Below are 15,471 nucleotides of genomic sequence, written 5' to 3' on the forward strand. Positions count from 1 at the left end.
CAGGTTTCACGACGGAATTAAAAAATGATCCAAATTAAAATGATCAATGAAAATGATTTCATTCAATAAAATTTCAGATTGACCAATTACAGCGCAGGATCATGTTAATCTTGATCATTTTGATTCTGTCGCGAAAGCAGTCTTGTATATCAGAGTTTTTAGGATTTTATTATTTTAAAATAATTTCTATTTGTAATATTTTTTCTATTATGCGCAAGGCCTTAGCATTTTAAGGCCATACATATGACAAATGTTTATCGGACGTAGCTATTAAATAGAGAATTTCTAGAGTCCCTAGAGATTCTAAAGTCTTAGGGTGAGTTTCCATTGAGCGGGTCACGCGTCGCATTAACGAGTTATAACCAATCAAAACATCCCATTGTAAAACATGGCCTAAGTTAATCGGAGTTTAGTCAAGTAATTAGAACTGTTTCGTGTGCCATTGTAGGAAGAAGAAGAAGAAGGAATTTAGTCGAAGTGTGTGAAGTTTAATAAGTGTGTGAAATTATGAAGATTATGTTAAGCGGTGTCTACAATAAGAAAATTTAAGACATAAGAAATTAGTCAATATATTCGATTATTCTTCTCACATTTAAGGGTCGGCAGGCGACACGGTGGAGACGCCTGTCGGCTGGCCGGGAATTACGGATTCGCATAATCCAGATTTTAGCCAAAATACTGAATGAATCTCATTAAATTTACGATATTCTTAATCAATAAGCTCGACTGTAATCAGCTAAAGAGCTATTTTATTAAAAAAAGGTGAAAATAAAATTTTTTAATAAACTTGGGGAAATGTGCAGTTAGCAACGGGTAAGGTTGGGTTAGCCGCGAGTCCGTATTTAATTTATTATAAATTTTTAAGAGCAAAAATGCAAAATCGGGCTCTTTAGCTGATTGCATTATTATATAAAGAATATATTAAAAAAAAAATCACGAAGCTATGTCACTTATTTGATGAGAAATCTGGACGATACGATTCTCACTAGATCTAAGGAACTGGGGAAATTTTCGTGGTAACATACTGACAGCTTGACAAGGAGAGAGATAATCGTTCTGTCTTTGTCTCTCTTGCATCGCGTATGTAGTAGCGTCCATGTAGGCACAAATACTAATATGTTGAGCACACGGATGCGATTATTGAAAGATAATGTCAACAAGAACCGGCTATCGTATTACCTTTGTTTCTCTGTATATGTAAAACGAGGATAACGATATCTTAGATCTTGCTCCTAACAATATCTTTCAATAATTGTATCTTATTGTATGCCGTATCTCGCATATATTATGTATCTCAAATTATAGAATAATGATTTATTAAATATTAAAATATATATTTTTTTTAAGGATTATTATATGTATAATTTAGAAAGAATATTTAAAATATTTATAAGTTTATATATATGTATATATATATATATATATATGTGTGATTGACAAGTATGTGTTATCTTGATTTCTTATTGATGTTACTGTATAAAAATATCAGCTGCATAAAGAATAATATAAAGAACTTATGAATAACATATAAATAGCTCAATGCAAGGTGTTCGGTCTATCACCTTGAAAACTCGAGTTCAAGTCTATCGATATATATATATATTTTTTTATATTTATTATTATTGGAATATATAGAAATTATTAAAAATATATATTTTTAAAGGCGATACTTAAGAATTTTTAAATATTGAAAATATTTCAATAATTTTACAACTACAAACACATTGTATATATAAATGCAAAAAATTCGGTAAATAAATTAATCCAGTAATAAATCTATCTCTCTAAATCAGTAATCAATATATATATATATATATATATATATATATATATATATATATATCAGGGATCCGGACCGAAACAAAATTAGGGTTCGGTTTCGGTTACGGTTTAATAAAATATTGAGTAACTGTTCCGGTTCCAGTTTCGGTTTTTTGATAAATAAAAAAACCGAAACCGTTTAAATTATGATTTTTTCGGTTACGGTTCCGGTTTTTAAAAATTTTTACTTTTTGTTTTTCTAATTAAATTAATTTCTAAATTATATTACTTTAAAAAATTATTATTAATTTTTATGACATAAATAAACAACACTTCATATTATACATAAAAATATATTTAGATATAGGTATATATAATATAGATAACAAAGTCATAAAAATTATTATTAATTTTTTAAAGTAATATAATGTACATATATACTTTATATATATATATATATATATATATGTCATAGGGCGTTTTCCAGGACCTATTTTTTTTTATAGCATTAATTTAATATATATTCTATTGTATATTGTTTCTTACTATATACATTATTATGTATACAGTTTACTATAAGATATTTAAAATTTTAGATATTACGATTATTTCCAGGTCTATATATATATATATTGATGTTTTCCAGAACCTATTTTTTTATAGCATAAATTTATTATATTTTCTATTGTATATTGTTTCTTACAATATACATTATTATGTATACAGTTTATTATAAGATATTTAAAATTGTACATATTATGATTATTTCCAGGTCTTTATATAGGATGTCCGGCAATTCGCGCCCCACCCGTCAGATGCATGTAAAGTAGATTAAACTTAGTAGAAAAGTTCTGTACTATTGTTCGATATTTGCAATAATTATTGAGAAATTAATTGAAATAGATCGGCCAATTTGCGCGGCCTACAAGCACGCGGCAAGAACAGACAGCCTACTCGGAGGTCCAGCGTTATGCGACATTCGTAAATGTTATTATCTTTTGTCGATCGCTCCTCCCCGCGCTTAGCAACCGTAATATTATACTGTTTCTTCCTGCCGCGTACTTGGTAACCGTATAAAACTGGGCTATCTTATCTCGCCGCGCGCTTATAGGACGCGCGAATTGGTCATTTTTTCAATGAATTTCTTATTAATTATTGCGAATATCGAAAAATGGTAGAGGACTTTTTTACTAGATTTAACCTGTTCTACCTGCAACTGATTTTAATCACTGAGATTACTTGAACAACCTGTCTTGCAACACTACCCATACAGCACCGAAAGATTGCAGAAGCATTGCATAGACCTTACATTGAAACATTGGAATATTGCATATTGGTTGCGAAATATTGCTGCATCATTGCTGCAAGCTTGCTGCAATGACTGGTTGGCCGCTTTTTGTAATATTACAATGAAACATTGTAGCAACATTGCAATGTAATGTATTTGAAAAAATATGCAACGTGCTGCAACTATTTAGTAATATTACTTTTTTTTATTTTACTGGCAAAAATTTCGCTTTTGTCATCTTTTTTAAATATATTTAAGTATAAATTGATATACAAACATCAATTGGAATTAATTATATCTTTATTAAAAATGTTTAAAGGAAATACATTTAATTATATATCTATATACATATACATATATATAATATATATATAAGTACATTAAATATAAGTAATATATTTTTTTATATTAATTACACATATTTCTCAATGTCTCTATTTGGACTCAATGTCTTAATAGGACCGTCACATAATACAATAAATGAACAAATTATAGTGACTACAATGAAAATTGAATAGATTGTATTTTGTAATCTTTATGGAATGTTGCTGCAATATTCTCATGAAATATTACAATTATATGTTTTTGTAATGTCTCTACAATGTTACATTGCAACTTGAAAGATTGTAACATTGCTGCAATATAACTGCAACGTTTTGTGCTGTATGGGTAATATTAATAACTAACTCTTCATATATAAGCGATTATTATTTTAATCTCATAAACTCATATTTCAAAAATATACACATATATGTATATGAATAGATCTAATTTATACCATATTAACATATATTTGATTGTTTTATACCCAGACAGCACCAAGTCTAAAATTGACGCATAAGATATCATTAAGAAATCTTTAAGACAGCTTTAAGAAATCTTATGATATGATATCAAAAAGACATCTTAAAGATATCTTAAAGATATCTTATGCGCCAATTTTGGACTTGGTGTTGTCTGGGTATATACATGATGAGATCTACGCCCCACTATAAACACCAAGCAATAGCAATATAACATCAATATTATAATTTCTCACTCAACAACTGATGCATTACAAGGCATGTTACATTGTTGAGTGGGAAATTATAACATTGATGTTATATTGCTGTTGTTTGGTGTTTAGTGGGGCTTGACTTATTTATAGCTACAATGGAAATCCACATCGTCAAAATCATGAATATAAATGTGTGAGATTGTAAATTTGAAGTAATCAGACAGATTGATATACAAGTAATTTCTTTATTTACATATGTATATTATAATAAGAATAAATATTATTTTACATAATAGTCAATTAACAAATAGTATAAAACTTAAAGAATCAGTGTAAAAATGCATGTACATGTGGGATTCACAGGCATACTCTTAATATGAAAATTCAAGTGGCAACTTGTCATTGTCAATAAAATATCAAATCTGTAATTTTTTTCTTTTATATTTTCAAATAATAAAATTATAAACAAACTTGCATACGAGTTACACAAATAAAACATAATTTGTAAATCTATACATATATCGAAGCTATACTAACATTAAGTAACACATTATTATGACTTATATCTCAATGATCTTTTTGACAACAGAAAGAAATACTAAACCATTAACTATTTAACATCTTAATTATCTAAAAAAATATATATAGGTATAAAGTTGGATATGTATATATACTAGGACTCTCTATTATACGTATAAACGAAAATACGTTTATTCGTATAAATTAACATATCCGTATAGTATAAACGTTTTTCCGCACACGTGTTTTAAGGACCTATTATACGTTTAAACGATTATACGTTTAAAGGATAATATACGTATATACAATTATATAAGCATTATTATTTAAGTTAAATATTATTAGTTGGAAGAGCAGTCGCCCGGCAAGCGAAAGGTCTCGGGTTCGATTCCCGATTCAGCCGACTTTCGGACCGATATTTTTCTCGCCTATAGCTTTACAGGGGGGTAAAAAAGGGGAACACAGGAATTAGGGATCCAAACCAAGGATACAATTCCGACTTAGCGAAAATATTAATTTCGCGTTATTTAACGCAAAAACATCGCGTTTGGCTCTAATGGCCGAGAGATGGAGATATATGTATTATATGATTATTATTTAAGCATAATAAGTTAATTTTGTACAATATTCTCTTTCACTCAATAGCAGGAGATTAGATAAACAGATTTAAAACACGTGTACAGGAAAACGTATTATACGCGGATAGGTTAATTATACGTGTAAACGTATTTTAGTTTAAACGTATAATAGTGAACTTTACGTGTAAACGTTTTCCTACAAGTAAACGTTTTTTTAGAAGTAAATGTAAACGGATAAACGTTTTACGTTTACACATATATTTGAAAAACGAAATAAAATATAAGTTTTTCGAATATACGTGCAAATGTAAAACGTTTATCCGTTTACATTTACTTATAAAAAAACGTTTGCTTGTAGCAAAACGTTTACGCGTAAAGTTCACTATTAAGGTGCCTTATTTTCATACTGACGTTAGACGCTGAATTTTAGCGTCAAAAGACGTCATGTGATCAAAACTGACGAATTGGTATCTTTATTTTTGGTCACGTGACCTCTTTTGACGCTGAAAATGAGCGTTGAGCATCTCCATGAATTTGCATCTTTATACGTTTAAACAAAAATACGTTTACACGTATAATTAACATATCCGTATAATACGTTTTCCCGTACACGTGTTTTAAATCTGTTTATCTAATCTCCTATTGAGTGAAAAAGAATATTGTACAAAATTAACTTATTATGCTTAAATAATAATGCTTATATAATTGTATATATACGTATATTATTCTTTAAACGTATAATCGTTTAAACGTATAATAGGTCCTTAAAACACATGTGTGGAAAAACGTTTATACTGTACGGATATGTTAATTATACGAATAAACGTATTTTTGTTTATACGTATAATAGCGAGCCCTAGTATATATTCATATGTAACAGAACTCTTTCTTTGAAAATATTAAGCTAAGATTGCATGCAGCAAGGACCAATCAGAAGCCTGTCGCAAGCCACTCCAATTGGTTCACATGTCCTAGCACATGCGTTGTCGCAACTCAACGCATTTATGTAGTCTTAGCTTAATATTTTTAGTTTTGACAACAGTTTGGATTTATAAAGCATAAAACGCGGGAGTGTTGCTATAACCTATATATAATAATAAGATTTATATATTATAATAAAATAAAAAGATAGTAAAACTGTTTTTATTTGATTTAAGATATTTGCATTACACATTGAGATGTTTGCATTAATTAAATTTTCCAATAATGTATATGATGTGTGTCAAGCTAAGAAAGTTAAACAAGCAAACAATGATACTTGTATTGTTCAATACAAATCAGGAAGTCGTTATGTTGCAAATCTTCTAGTGATAAATGGTAATGTAAAATTAATAGAATTACTTTGACCATGCTTTACTTGATCGCTTACTAATTATATTGTATTCTTTACTTTGAGTATAAATGTTTCCTTTATTTAACAATTATATTGTAATTCTTAACTATAATTTTTTCATGTTTTATATTATATATATGTATACATATTTCAGATAATATTAAAATGCTCACAAATATTAAACAAAATTTAAATAATGATCTACCTAAAGTGCAACTTCATAATATTTCACTTGTTGAAAATTTTCACGCCAAGGTTATAGACAGTACATACAGATCAGTTTACACAGAACATACAGATCAAACACATTCTTCACAAGAAACAGATACAATTAGGTTCAATAATACTTGTGATGATCTACATGTAGACTCTACGTTATGTAGTATGCATAGCGATATGAGAAATGATAACTTGCTTTCTGAAATGCAAGAAATAAATTTGTCACAAGATGTTCTTAATTTAGACTCATATATTTTTAATAATAATATAAATGTAAATTCAGATTATAATAATTCCATTTTAAATGTAACAAATAATGAGAACTTAACAAAAAAAGATGATATACATTTTACTCTAAATTCGACCGATGATATATCATCATTCAATGAACAGTTTAGTGATTCAGATTCAAACATAAATGAAAATACTAATCTAAATTTTCAAGGTTGGAATACAACCAAAAATATATTATCATCCAGATATATTGGACAACAATCTAATGAAACTATAAATTCAAGAAAAGAAAGCTCTTCACTTTCTATAAACTTAGATGTTGGTAAGTTTTAGATTATGTTCAGATTTCTTTTGTTATTTCTAATAATATTTATTTAATATTAATTTAATTTTAATTTTACAGAAGAGTTGAAAAATGACGTCGGAAAAGAAGCATCTATTGATACGATAAGTAGTACAATAAATGATTTGACAGATTATGAATTAAATGATAGTGATAGTTTAGAAAGTGCAGAAACTGCAGAAATTAATAACAATAATTCGGCATCAACTTCAAATAATAATAGTACTTTCTATAAATCTTCCAACAATAACACAACAATAGATACTTCTTTTGATACTATAAAACTTAACGTAGAAGGATTTTCTGCTTGCGATGATGCTCATTTGTATGTTGAAAAATCGCGAGGCCCTAAAGGTCAAGGCAAAACAAATTTTTGTTTCTTTTGTTATAAAATGCAAACAAAAATAGCTCGACATTTAGAAAATGTACATAAAGATGAGGAAGAAGTAAAAAAGTTTAGGTTTCTGCCAAAGGGTAATGCAGAGCGTAAAAAATTGATAGATCATTTAAGAAGAAAAGGGAATTTTATATATAATATAGATCCGCAATTCAATAATGGAAATTTAATAACATGTAGACGACCACAAAAAAAATTAAAACGTGATGCTACAGACTTTGCACCATGTTGCAAGTGTAAAGGTTTCTTTGCCAAAAATAGCCTTAGACATCACTATAGAATTTGTGATCCGAAACAAAGACAAACTGTAAAATCAACATTAGCTCTAGCACGTAAAGAAGTTGGTCGAATTCATAAAGATGCTTGTCAACAATTACGAGAGCATGTCTTCCCAGTAATGAGGGAAGATGATATAGTAAGAATAATTAGATACGATTCCCTTATTATTAAATATGCTAATAAAATGTGCAAAAAATATAGTTTGCAACACCAGCATGATATGATAAGAGCTCATCTCAGACTTCTAGGTCGTTATTTAATTGCTTTGAAGAAAATTAATCCTGAAATTACGGATTTTGCATCACTTTACGATCCAAAATTTTATGATTCAGCAATCAGAGCGGTAGATATAGTTGCTGGCTTAAATGAAACGACATATATATACAGAGCTCCCACTGTTGCTTCCACACTTGGCACTTGTATAAAAAAGATAGGTCAAATTTTAGAAAGTGAATATATTAAAGAACATGATAAAGTAAAAAAAGAATATGTTCATGACTTTATGTCTCTTCTTGAAGAAGATTATGGCTGTACTGTAAATAAAGTTGTACTAGAAAGTCGAATTGCGAAAAAGCGTAATGAAAAAGTGATATTACCATTGAAAACTGATATTACTAAATTGAATAAATATATAACAAATTTACGCGAAGCATCATATAAGATATTACAACATAAATTTACATATAAAGCTTGGTTAACTTTAGCGAAAGCTACTCTTATTTACATTCAAATATTTAATCGTCGGAGAGCAGGTGAAACAGAACGATTATTAATAAGTGATCTTAAAAAATCAGAGAAAATTAATGAAAGTGATGAGCAGTATCGAAAATTACTTCCAGAAGACAAAGATGCTGCGGCGAAGTATAGACGCGTCATTATTCGTGGAAAACTCACAAGATTTGTTCCAATATTATTAGATTTTGAAATGCGTAAAAGTTTAAAAGTTATTTTAAAATTTCGAAAGAATGCAGGTGTTTCTTCTGAAAATCCGTATGTATTCGGAATTCCCGGATATCATAACAAACGTCATAAATATCTCAGAGCTTGTACGTTATTGCGTCAATTTGCTCATGAATGTGGTGCTAAACATGCAAAAACATTACGTGGTACTACTCTACGAAAACACATTGCAACAACATGTGCGAGCTTAGATTTACCAGAAAATAAAATAGATCGTTTTGCAAGTTTCATGGGACATCATGAGAAAATTCATAAAGAAATATATCGTCAACCTATAGCAGCGGTTGATATTTTAGATATGTCAAAAGTTTTAGAAAAAGGACTTGGTATGCATGATGAGAATAAGGAGAATTTGCATATGAATGCTTCAAGAAATATAAAACAAAAAGACAATATAAATAATTTGAAAATGTTACATAATTTTAGTGGCGAGGCTAATTTAGATTTATTAGAGGAAACTGAAAATGTTGAATATGGTAAGCAATTTTTTGTGCTAATATAATTTGTAAAATTTTTTTATTTATTTATCACAATTATGAAATTATTTTGAATGTTTTATATAGATCTTTTCATTTTAATTAATTTTTATTTAAATAAATTCTCTTATATAAAAATTAAATTAATCTTTCACATGCTTAATAAGTTTGATTGGATGTAATGTTTATATATTTCAAAATATTGTTGATGAATATATTCAATAATATATATGTGTTAAATTAATCTTTTATTAAGTAAATATTTTAGTGACACTTAATTTTATATATGTATACATATATATATCTAATTTATAGAAGTAATTAAATAATAGAATCTTAACTGTTTTTATATATAATATTAAATTAATGTTTTTTAGATTTTTAAATATCAAAAAATAAATATTTTAAAATAGATATTATGAATAAATATTTAACAAATAGAAAAAAAGAAAAAGCAGTTATAATTGTTACTAAACGGTGAAATATATAAATTTGTTTTCTGCCCTGTAGAGTACATTGAGCGCACAAAGTATGATGATGATTCTGATTGCGAGAATTATAATATTCATAATGATTACAGATATAATAAATCAGATGGTAAGTACATTTTTATTAATAAAATAATGTTTATTACTGAATGTACAATTATAAGATGTATAATTTCTATGAAAGTATCTCTACAAATATTATATATAAGCTTTAATTTGTTTATGTGCTAAATATTGATATATTAAATGCATATTAATCGCATGGCTTTATGTTAAAATGCAGTTCATATTAAAAAATTTGATTTAATAAAATATTTAATAAAATATGTTACATAAAAAATTGGTTTTTTATATATATTGTGTAAAAGTCTTATAACTTATAATATAAATACTAATTAATATTATGCTATATATTCATAATACAGCGAATTTTCAATTTAGAAATGTATCATTCGAAATAATTTATATTATACTTATTAATATTTCTAATAATATAATATAAATAATATAATTTATTATTCTATATTATATTATTAATAATTTTTTAAATTTTTAAGATTTGTTCTTGTAACTCAAAGTAATTATTTTGTAGCATCGTAGATAGATTAGAATAAAACATTCTTGTTTTTGAATTTTACAGGTAAAAACTGTGATAAGAGTAATAATAATAAATATTCAAAAGCAACGCACGAAGAAAATCAACAAAAATTTATTATCAATTCTAAAAAGAAAAAACGCTCGAGTAAGTATTACATTTTTCCTTGTAATAATACATTATATTTAAGCCTTACAAAGAATTATATAGAAAATTGTAATAAGTAATAGTATTGTAATAATAACTTTTTATTTAACTTTTGTTGTTTTCATTCTATTTTAGCATTATTGTTAATATATATTGTAATATATATGTTCTTAATTTGATTTTTAAACATTTTTATTATTTCTGTTCGCAATTTATATTCTAATTGTAGTTAATGCTGGTGTCGGCTACGCTCTTAACTAGGCGCGAGACACTACCGTGTCTCTTGATATTCTAATTTCTTTATAAATTTTATTATTTTTAGCATCTCCTTTTGGTAAAACGAGAAGATGCCGCTGGACTGAGAAAGAGAAAAATTTAGTGTTGACTGCTTTCCGAGAAGATATTGCTAAAAAAAGGTTACCATCTTTACTTCGCATAGAAAAATTTAAATCACAAAATAAAATTTTACATAAACGAAGTGCGGTAGTTATAAAAACTTGGATTCATAATCAATTTAAAAAAAAAGCAGAATTCTCGCTAAAGGCAGATGATAAAACAACAGATAATAAAAATAATGATATATGCAGAGAGAATATTAAATCAATTTTTGCTAGTTACATCAGTAGAAAAGCTATACCTAGTATAAACGAATGCATAATTGCATATAAATCTAAAGCTTTGCAAAAATTTTGTCCAACAGATATACAAGATATGATTCTTAGAGAAATACATTATGACTTTTAAAACGTTTTCTACTAGTGTAACTATAGTAATGTTAAACTGTTAAGCAATATTATAATCTAACCTATTGTGCATAAAATTTAACTACATGGATTGTTAAAAATATTATTTTTAATATTAACATTAACCTTTAAAAACCAAAACAGAAGCTTTAATATTTTATTTTTATTTTATATTTCTATATGGTTATATATGTTTGTTTCTATATAAGTTGAGATAAATTAAATTGGATATAAATATAAATACTTAGGTATCTATAAAACGTATTGATACAGTGCAACGCTGTTATATATTCTGTGATTAATAATATATTTTATATTTTATATATTAAAGTTAAGCACAATATTATTACTGAAGATAATTTAAGTAATTACTTTTTTATTTATTTTTGTCAAACTAATGGTTAGCATAAACAGTTATTATTTTAAGCCGATATATTATAAAAGCGCTTCAAAAATTTTGATAAAAAGTAATATTAGAAATATAAAATTGTGAAACGCGATTCAAACATTTTTAACTATGTAAGTTTTTCGTTTATGTAACATTTGAAGAGAATGTGATATATTAATTTTAAAGCATGCAAAACATATAAGATATTTATATAACATATGGACAGAAGTCTAATAATTATTATTTTAACTCGATATATTATATGTAAAAGCGTTAATAATTTTCAAAATTGCATTTATATTGTGTTGCAATCTATATGTTAGCTATTTTATAAATATATAATTATATTTATATACATATTTTATATAATTATTAGCTTACTTTTCTTTTAAATTTTTTATGATCATATTTGTTTAACTAATTTACATTCTGAAAATGAATAATTTTTTTATCATAATTTTCCTGTTACAATTATTGCGCATGAAATTGAGAAGTATAATGTCTACAAATATATATATTTCTAAATATTAATATAAACTTTATTTTATGTATTAAATATTGATGTATTACACATGTATATTAATAGCATGGCTTTGATAAAATACAGTTTGTATTAAAATATTTGATTTAATAAATATTTAATGAATTAAATTATATAAAAAAACTTGTTTTTTATTTATAGCTTACAGAAATCTATAATTTATAATATAAATATTAATTAATATTATGCTACCTATAATACAGCGAATTTTCAATTTAAAAATTTATCGATAGAAATAATTTCTTTGTTCTTGGCAAATTTAGAATTTAAGATAAAACATTTCCATCTTTATTGATTATAATTTTAAGAAAAGTTAAAATATTGTATACAAGAATTCTTTTAATCTATTATAATTACATAAAAAAGAGACAATTATTTACTTGTGTGTGTGTGTGTGTGTGTGTGGGCGCGCGCGCGCGCGTGTGCGAAAGAGAGAGAGAGAGAGAGAGAGAGAGAGAGAGAGAGAGAGAGAGAGAGAGAGAGAGAGAGAGAGAGAGAGAGAGAGAGAGAGAGAGAGAGAGAGAGAGAGAGAGAGAGAGAGAGAGAGAGAGAGAGAGAGAAAGAGATGTAAGTTATACAATAATAAGATAATCAGTTTTATTTTTTAAAAACAAATGCTATATACATTTTATTTATTATTCTTAGCGATTCAAAAGAAATAAGTTGCACACCGATTCCTTGCGCTCGGCTCTCATTGTCAGTTAGCCCGTTCTTTCTTACTTTAGACCTAAGCGGGTGTCACTTTTCGGGCGTTAGGTAAGGGACGGCAAGGATGCTGGTATCCCATGCCGACTCGCTGCCCCCCCCCCCCCCCGCCCGAATGTATTTTCTAGGAGAGCACCAGCCTCGAAGGAATGATGCTCTCTCTCGCCGTCGTGTAGCCATCCCGGTTGCGGTGCAAGGGAACACTACCCTCCCGCCGCGCCCTCCCAAAAAGTTTGGGGTGCAGGGTCACGGCTCGAGAGTACCCGCTTGAGCCGCCACCCTCCGCTTCCGGAATGGCACTCCCTCGCTACTTTCTTTAGACCTGGATATAATCATTTTATATTTTTTGATATTTTCTAGTGTATTATCAGGCCCGACCTGGAAACAGTCAATACATATAGCCCGATGTATTCCAGGACCTTTTTCTAATGAACTGAATTAAATTAAGATTTAATATTATTAATAAAATTAATATAGATCGGGCTAATTGAGAGCCGAGCGCAAGAAATCGGTACGCAAATGTTTAAATATGAGAATGCGTGGTTTGAATTTTTCAATCCTTTAATATACGTTTCGGTCCCACATGATTGAACCTCCTTTAGCTTGTTAACATCTTTATTCTTTACGTCGACCTTTGACGGATCATGACAAATTTTATTTTCCCGCAGTCTGCCATATTTTGATTCTAACCATAAAGAATGTTGTATTGTTTGTCGGTCTCTCAATAACAATAGTGCATAACATCTACAACCTGACAAACAGTACGTCCTTTACTGTTGGAACTGGAATATGACGGACTACGGAAAAATAAAATTTGTGATGATCTGCCGAAGGACGACGTTAAAGATACTAAAACAAAGATCGGCAAATGCGTTAACGATTTCTGATTGGGTCCCGTTGCTTGGGGTATAACCGGAAGTGTGAGAGAGAAAGATAAATATAACTGATAAAGAAAGCCTAGCCGACCTAACCTGTTACCTGTCAAAAGATATGTGTGTAAGCCTTTTCTTAAATATATTGTGTTTTAATATTCATTGTTCACGATTATTAATTAAAAATATCAATAACTACAAATAAAAACTATATATGTATATTGTATTCTTGCATTTACAATCAAAATAAACCGCCATCGAAAACATCATATCCGATATCCGGTTTTACCTCGCGACGGCACATCTGCCGATCTGTGTTATAATATCTCTAGTCGACGTAGAGAATAAAGACGGTAACAAGCTGAAGAGGGTTCAATCATATGGGACCAAAATGTACAAAGAAAGTATTGAACAATTCAAACCACGCATTCTCATATTTAAACACTTGCGCACCGATTCCTTGCGTTCGGCTCTCAATTAGCCCGTTCTTTATTAATTTTTTAAATAATATTGAGCTCTAATTTAGTTTAATTTATTTAAAAAAAAGGTCCTGGAATACATCGGGCTATTATGTATTGACTGTTTCCAGGTCGGTCCTGGAAAATATCAAATAATATAAAATAATTATATCCAGGTCTAAAAAAAGAAAGTAGTTCTGGAATTGACCGGTTTATATTGTATTGACTGTTTCCAGGTCGGTCCTGGAATTACACGTATGACATAAAAATTTTTCAGGACGGACCTCAAAGTTACGAAAAGACCTGGAACTAATCAGTGGATATTTAAAATGGACCTGGAAAACGCCCTATGACATATATATATATATATATATATATATATATATATCAGGGACCCGGACCAAAACCGATAACCGTTCCATAACCGTTTTTTTAGTAGAACAGAAACCGTAAACCGTATTGAAATTCTGATAAATTTATAACACCGGAACCATAACCGGACCGTTAAATTATTTTCGGTTTACGGTTCTTTTCGGTATTTTTTTCTGTTTTTGCGCAAATGACGGAAGTGTCATGATAACTGTCTCCTCGAAGTGCAATATTATACAATTATAATTATAAGAGTATTTTTTTGTCGCCAGTGAAGAATAAAATTAAGCAATTATTGTAAACGACCCAACTGGCTTAATTGATCTTTATTAATTCGATATCATATATAAATATACAGACTACGTTTCGATCTTTGGTTAAGGTCCTTATCAAGTCTAAAATTAAAGGATAATACTATATAGAAGGAATCATTTTATAAAAGCATAGCGCAAACCAAGTTGAAAACAACAATTATTATAAAGTAAATGATTAAAACATACCTTACTTAAATTTTTTTTCTTTTTTCAACATGTTACAATTCTCTCTGTACTAAATGTTTCGTATAGATGGTAAAAAACGAACTAAGTTAGACATCCTTTATTATTCTATCATAAATAGGGTTTAAATTCTCTGTGTCTTTATGTAGGATGTAGGTTAATCGTGTTGTTAAATTTTTTTATATAAAACATTTCAGCTATCTCTCTTTTCCTAGTATGTGTTTCACGATGTAAAATATTAAAGGTTGTCCATTTAAAGTCATGTAAATATTCATTTCCATGTT

This window comes from Prenolepis imparis, unplaced genomic scaffold (assembly GCF_030444845.1).
Source record: "Prenolepis imparis isolate NDT839.2.m4 unplaced genomic scaffold, iyPreImpa1.0 SCAF_12, whole genome shotgun sequence".
NCBI classification, from domain to species: Eukaryota; Metazoa; Arthropoda; class Insecta; order Hymenoptera; family Formicidae; genus Prenolepis; species Prenolepis imparis.